This window comes from Lathyrus oleraceus, chromosome 6 (assembly GCF_024323335.1).
Source record: "Lathyrus oleraceus cultivar Zhongwan6 chromosome 6, CAAS_Psat_ZW6_1.0, whole genome shotgun sequence".
NCBI classification, from domain to species: Eukaryota; Viridiplantae; Streptophyta; class Magnoliopsida; order Fabales; family Fabaceae; genus Lathyrus; species Lathyrus oleraceus.
The window spans coordinates 127,863,134-127,870,645 of NC_066584.1; positions in this window are offsets into that span (position 1 = coordinate 127,863,134).

Genomic DNA, 7,512 nt, shown 5'->3' on the forward strand with positions numbered 1-7,512 from the left:
TTATCAAACTCTTTGGTGCAGAAGAAGGCTGGTTGAAAGGGAATCAAATGGAGCTTTGGTCGGTTTTCCCAAAGGGTCTCAAGATCTTCTTGGATCATACTCCAGGGTTGATCACAAAGGATGTTTGTGAGTAAGTCGGGAGAAGAATACAGGGACTTGGGAATAAACTGACAAAGGCCAAATTGTCTGGCTACCAAGTTGGGTTGGTAAGTAACTTGGCCAGGGTTGGTGTCGGAGGTTACAGCCGACAGAAATTGGGGGACTAGGAAACGTCTCCAGATGACAAAGGTTTCAATCTTATGCTCATCTTCAGGCGAGGGAAAAGCCCTGGTGAACCATTCAGGACCTTCAGTTCGATGGCTGAAAGGAGCCATAGAAGGGTGAATGTTGGCACGGGTCAGCATGATGGTAAACAAGAGGCGAAACACCTTGACGTCAGGAAAAGTTTTGTCGATGGGCGTCAAAGGGATCCGGCGTTTCCAACAAAGGTGTCGTTCTTCTAGGGGACACGCAACCCTTCTCATCCCATAGGGTGCTATGTCTTTAGAAAAAGTGGCATTGAGCCACAGTTGTAAGAACCAAAAAGGGTCGTGGACTAAAACATTCTTCTTCTTTGAGTTCTCAGGGTCAAAGAGTTTGATTTGGCAGACAACTTCAGACAAAGATTCATAAAGAGAGGCCAGGATTAATTGGCCCAGAGCGATGTCACGCTCTTGGTGAAGCTAGGTTGCCAGAAGAGAAAAATGTTTGGCTATCTGCATTGATCTAGAGCAGAACACAAAGCGAGATAGTCACAGAGTCAGAAAGGCCACATGTTCTTCAGTGGACACAGGGCCTGAAGATGTGGCATGGTGATCAATAAAATTGTTGTATGTCGGCTTGCGAGAATCACCAACTTCAAACCTCAGAGAGATTGGTGCTACGGCTTTGCAGTCGAAGATTTCGCCAGTCGGTTTTAAACCAGTGATGGCAGCAATATCCAAGAGTTTCAGCGTCATCATGCCACACTTGGTATGAAAAGAATTGGTCGAACTATCCCAAAATTGGAGGGTAGCCAGTAACATGCCACAAGATTGAGGAGGGCCATAATGGGCAATCTGCAGAAGGGTATAGATACATGTCCGTTTCCAATGGTCGATTTTCTCTATTTCTAAGCGATCCATCCAGGCCCAAAACTTAGGGCAGTTCTTGGGAGGAGCAATCCTAAAATTCCTGTCGACATAACGAAGGGAGAAAGGCTTTTGGGAAGAAACCAAAGGTTCAGAGAGATGACTGGTGGGGAAAAAGGAATCTGTTTTGGTTCTCTCAGAACGACGATTTTCTGGAAGTGGACCTAAGAATGCTAAAGGTTTGTCAGCCAGGGAGAAAGGGATTAATACCTGGGAACGCCATATTTTTGCTTTCTCTTCAGCAAATGGAGGTTCAGGAACGTAATCCTTGCCATCAATGGTGAGCGGTTGTGTGAGCTTCGCAACGGAGGGAAATGTTTTGCTTTTGCTTGAGCTAGCCATGGAAGAAGATGAAGGTTTGGAGAAGAGAGATTTTGTTTACTAAAACAGAATGCAGGTTGTTTCGTCTACTGAAGCAAAGGGAGAAAAAAGGAAAGAAGAAGAAGGAACAAGGGTTTTATAAGGGTTAAACCCTAAGAAAAGGAAGAGTAAACGTTTGATTTCCCTCGCTGACACCTATACGCATGCTCCCATGTCTACAGACATGTGGAGGCAGAAAGGCAGTTATGGCGGTAAGCACGTTTCAGTCATAACGATGTGAAGTGATGGAGACGTGATTTTGTATGTCTCGAGGAAAAAAGGGAAACGTTAGTCATGATTAGGTGACGTCATCAACGTGGGGCAAACAGAGGTACCACTAAGTAGAAGTGGAAGTAGTGAGGAGAAAGTCGACATCTCAAAGATGCCATTATCTCACAAAATAGTCGACATTCGAAAATGGCATCTCTGGGGGGCATTTTGTTACCACAAGAAATCTATAAGGCATGTTGAAGACGTAATCAATGAAAGTGCCTTATGAATGTAAGGTTTATACCCCATCAAGGGGTGGAGATGTGCCTAAGATAAGCAAGAGTTGAGAAAAACATAAGTCACCAGGAGATGAAATTGACAGAAGAATCATGTTTGGTCGAAAACCCATTCTGTCGACTGAAATGAAGGCTGGGACTTAAGGAATTTCTAGTTGCATCAAACACATGTGAGATAGGGTCGACCTAAATACCTGGGCGGGAGAAGTTTGAAATTTAAAGTGACTAGCAGTTACAAGGAGAATAAGCGCCAGAATATGGAGCAGTCTACATAACGTGTGTGGAGCAGTTTGTAGATCGTATGGCACGACGTCTGCTATTTTTTAGAAGTTTTTGGCCTGTAGGCAGTTTCTTTAGTTTAGTATAAATAGGATATTCCACGAGGGGTTCGAGGTGTTCACCTTGTACTAGAATCACTTGTAAAAAACTTCTCATTCCCAGCGCGAGGAAGCAAGAGTTTTTAAGAGTGCTATGTACGTGAATCACCATATTTATTTCAATGCAACTTCCTTATTTTTCAATTGTTCCCGTTGAACACTTTATTTTAATTTCATTTACTTTTGAGTTATCACTTTACGTTGTCGTCTACGCTGTCGACACCGATTATATTACGATAATAGAGTTCACCAAAAACGTGTTCGTTGTGTACGTCTTTTGAATGTTGTAGCGCTGTCGGTCATGAGTCACCCATAGGCTATAGCATCATTACCATTTCGTGTGGAAAAAACCTACGCTTGTTCAATACTTTGTCAGGAGTCGTTACTCACAAAGCTGATTATCTGTCGAATTGAATAAGCCATACTCACACTAGCACATGTCTTAGGATCAACTGGTCGATCCTGCAAGTAACCCTCAGTTGTAAGGCCTAGGGAGGACCAGCGGTTGTTTACCAATTTCCAGAGTAAACAATTACATAGTCTATTTTAATTGGTTTTGTGACAGGTTCAATGGGTTTGCCATGTATGGCTTGCTTCCCTGTTGTTGATGATGGCAGCTTGAATGGTTTTTTGGATTACCTGCTTGTGTTGTAGACTATATAGCCTGTTGGAATACCATGTCATGCCTTGATGAATATTGCATGATGATGCTTTCTTGCCATTGTGATCTGTCAATGATGTACTGTGCATGTTTTCTTGTCATGGTCTGTTTAGGTATGGTATATGTGAATGGTTGTTTGTGATTGTCATTTTATGTTTGGTTTGCCTGCTCCATGATGGATGCACTGCTGGTTTGTATGGAATTGCGTTTGGTTTTTATAATGGGGAGCCCTTGGTCATGACAAATATGGAGCTGCTATGGAGATGGCTTTGATTTTTTTGAAGTTTTGGTGTTCATGTTTTGGACCTTGAATGCCAATGGTGCCATTTTGGAGTTTGAATTTAAAGATATTTGTTCATGGCATTGGACTCATGTATGATTGAATGATGATTGTAATCTTTTGTAGTCTTGGAGTTGAATTGAATGATTGAAAAAAATGCTTAGAAATTGAATGTAATTGAACTTAATGTTGAGTTGGACTTGAAATGGTTTATATTTATGCAATTGGACTTGAAATGGTTTATTAAGTTGGACTTGAAATGGTTTATATTTATGCAATTGGAAATGTATGGTGAATATTGAAAGATGAATGGAATTTGGAAATTGGGATTTAGGTTTTAGAAATGGGTGGGTGGACTTTGGTCAAAATTGACCAAAAAGTCAACTATTGACCAAAGTCAACATTTGGTCAACATATCCAATTTTGCATTTTTCTTCATGTAATGAACAATGTAATGGAATTTGAATGAAATCTTGGTCATGAACATGACATTTGTATTGTATTTTGAATTTGACCATGATTTGTAAATGGATTGAATGGAATTCAGGTCTCTTTTGATGAAATGGATGGAAATGACTTGTGATGAATATGACTTAAAAATGGATTGAATCAAGACATACAATGGGATGGAATAAAAAATTCATAGATGAATCAATAACCATGAACCAAAGGACAGAGAACAATGACATAAATGATCCAAGACAAGCATGAAGTAGAGTAATGACAACCAATAAAATGGAATATGACTAGATGATAATGGGTTGAGCAAAGGCAAAGGCTAGGGCTAGATATGGGGATGACCAGGTGACATAGCAAAGCATGTACTTAAGCACAAACTAAAGGACACAAGCACGTGATGCATATGTGGGATCAACACCAAGGAACCAACAAGAATGGCCAATGAACAAAAAGTTGTGGGATGAAGCTTGACCAAGCAAGAGGATCAAGCATCAATGAAATGCAAGTGGATCAGATGAAACTAGGGTTATGGACCCACACAAAGGGCGTTTGACATAATTAGGGTTTATGGACACCATGATCAAGTGAGGATCCCAAATTAGGATTTTGATTCGCCAAGAAGCCGCAGTTGAATCTTCAATGTTGGGCACTATGCACAAGCTTTAAGAGATACCTCTAATTAGGGTTTGATTGATTGAGCCACCTATAGCTGCAGAGAAACTCTAACTTCCACTAGGTGCAAGCACAAAGCTTGGAATCCATGATACCTATCCTCTTGTATTGAACATAGTTATGCAGATGAAATGAATGATATGAAGATATGCATGTCTAGAGTTAGTGACTTAGATGAAACTTGTGAAAGGTGGGGTGAATTTTGGGATATGACAATACTCACTATCCTCGACGGCAATTTCATTAATTTCTACAAGGTACACAGTTCTTATCATTATTGATTATTCTATAATATAACAATATGTTGTAATTTGTATCTATAGATTATCAAAATTTTATCTTAAATCCTTCCGTTTTAAATAAAAATAGTTAAATACACTTTAAGATGCATGTTGTTAAAATAGATCTTCATAAAAATAAGTTGATTTACATTAAAAAAAATTAGTTGAATCATCAATGATCATATCAACATCTACATCATTTATATATTTATATATGTAAAATTAATAAATGAGATCTATTACTTTTTATTCAATAAAAACCATCACATACATATTGATCTATTTGAATTATTGATATCATACTCACAAATTCTACTATCAAGAATGATTTAGATTAAAATAACAAAAAACTTGTTTTTCGTTATCAAAATCTCTATCTTGATAACAGGTCTATAATTTTAATCAAGGATTTATCAAATTTATTATTTGACTAAACAATAAATATAATAATAAAATATAATACTTAATTAAATCCAAATCTTATTACATGATTAATTGGATCTTGGACATATCTAATTATTGTCAATATCTCTAAGATCAAACTATTTTTTTTTATGTCTTCGACTCTAAAGTTTAAAGGTTGAAAAAAATAAGAATGTAGACATTAGACAGGGTTCAACACAGCGGAGAATCGGATCTTGACTCCCTCAAAAACTATGATATAAAGCATTAATGCTTTCCTATCTTTTTCTACTAGCTTCTGCTCTATCTTACCTCTACAAAAAACATACTGACTTTCAGACCCTACCTCAGATCCTCAATCCTGCCACTATTTTCCTTCCCCATTTTCATTTACTCTGTTACTGTTAGGTCCTTGTCCATATCCATTTAACTCACCTTTAACATGATATTTTTTGTTCAAATATTTGCTTAATTAGTTGGTGTTTTACATTAATTTATATTTGATATAGATAGTGGTAGAACCGTGTACTATATATTGCACCATTTGAAAAACATGTGTAGATTAGAATTGTCTGGACTAGGGAAGAGTGATGCATGACCCACTTGATTTAACAGTTTCAGAATTTTTGTTCGCCCCAAAATCTCTCATGTGTTTAATATAATAAATTATAAATGCCATAGTTTTCGACTTTATTTCAAATTTCAAATTGCTACATTTGAGCAAGATTGGGAATGAGTAGAGTTTAGTCTATTCAATTTGACTCAAATTTGTTTTGAGTTTTATTTTAGTCCAAACACAAATCAATTTAAATTAAAGAATAAAATATTCAATTTTTTTAAAGTGGTCATAATATCATTCTTATTTTTTTAATCTTTAAAATTTTAGAGCTAAAGATCTAGAAAACAGTTGACAATCTTAGTTGTAATTTTAGAGATGTTGAAAAAATAATTATATATGTTGAAGACCCAATTAATTATATAATAAGTTTTGGATTTAATTAAGTATTACATTTTACTATCATATTTATTATTTAGTCAAATAGTAAATTTGATAAGTCATTGATTAAATTATAACATTACATTGTTCTCATAATAAACATTATGATAATAAGAAATAATTCTTTTGTTATTTTAAACTAAATCGTTCTTAATCATAGAATTATTGTGAATAGGATATCAATATTTCAGATAGATCTATATATATATATATATATATATATATAAATCAGGATCAAATGACATCAAAATGTCAAACTTAGTAACATGACACCTCCGATAACTTTTCATCACACATCCGTATGATAAAATCTATCATTGGATTGAAAGTTAATATCATATAGATTATGTCTATAAAATTTAACATCAATCGAAAATCATTTGATATGTCAACGAGATGCATAAAAAAATTAATGTCTTTCAAAACTTTAACAAAATCGTTAGTTTTGATCATTCTCTTTAACATATCAAATGATTTTAAATTGATGTTAAATTTTATAGAGATGATCTATATGATAATGTCTTTCAATCTAACAATAGATTTTGTTATTCGGATATGCGGTAAAGAATTAACAGACGTGTCATATTACTAAGTTTGACATTTTGGTGTCATTTGATAATGACCATATATATATATATATATATATATATATATATATATATATATATATATATATATATATATATATATATATATATATATATATATATATATATATATATATATATATATATATATATTCAAAACTCTTATCTTGGTCCAGATTTTAATTATATAATTAATTTCAAAATAGACATCATATACTATAGCTAATGATTGATCATTAATTATATATTATAAAATTAAAATTTATATAAATGATTAAAAATAAGAAACAACCTCATAATTATAAGACTTGTGATTTATCAGTAACTATAGCATACAAACTATAGCATACAATGCCTATTTTGAAATTAATTTTATACTTAACATTTGGACACTCAGGTAAGTATTTTGAATATATATATATATATATATATATATATATATATATATATATATATATATATATATATATATATATGACAATTAGAAAATTATGCGGTATGATATTTTAATTTTTAATATGATATATTTTGTTAAAAATATATATGAGAAACGACTTGACAACCAAGTGGCTTGTATATAACTTTAGGATATCTCCAAAATTTTATCTTTGCAAAAGTATATTCTGACATTTTTGTTTTTAATATAAGTCGTATGTCTTCTTTGTCACTCTGCAAAATACTTTGTTGGAACAAATTTGGTTTGTACGATATCTATAATATTTTGATGATAACAAAGTATTTATAGAATAATAGGGTATACT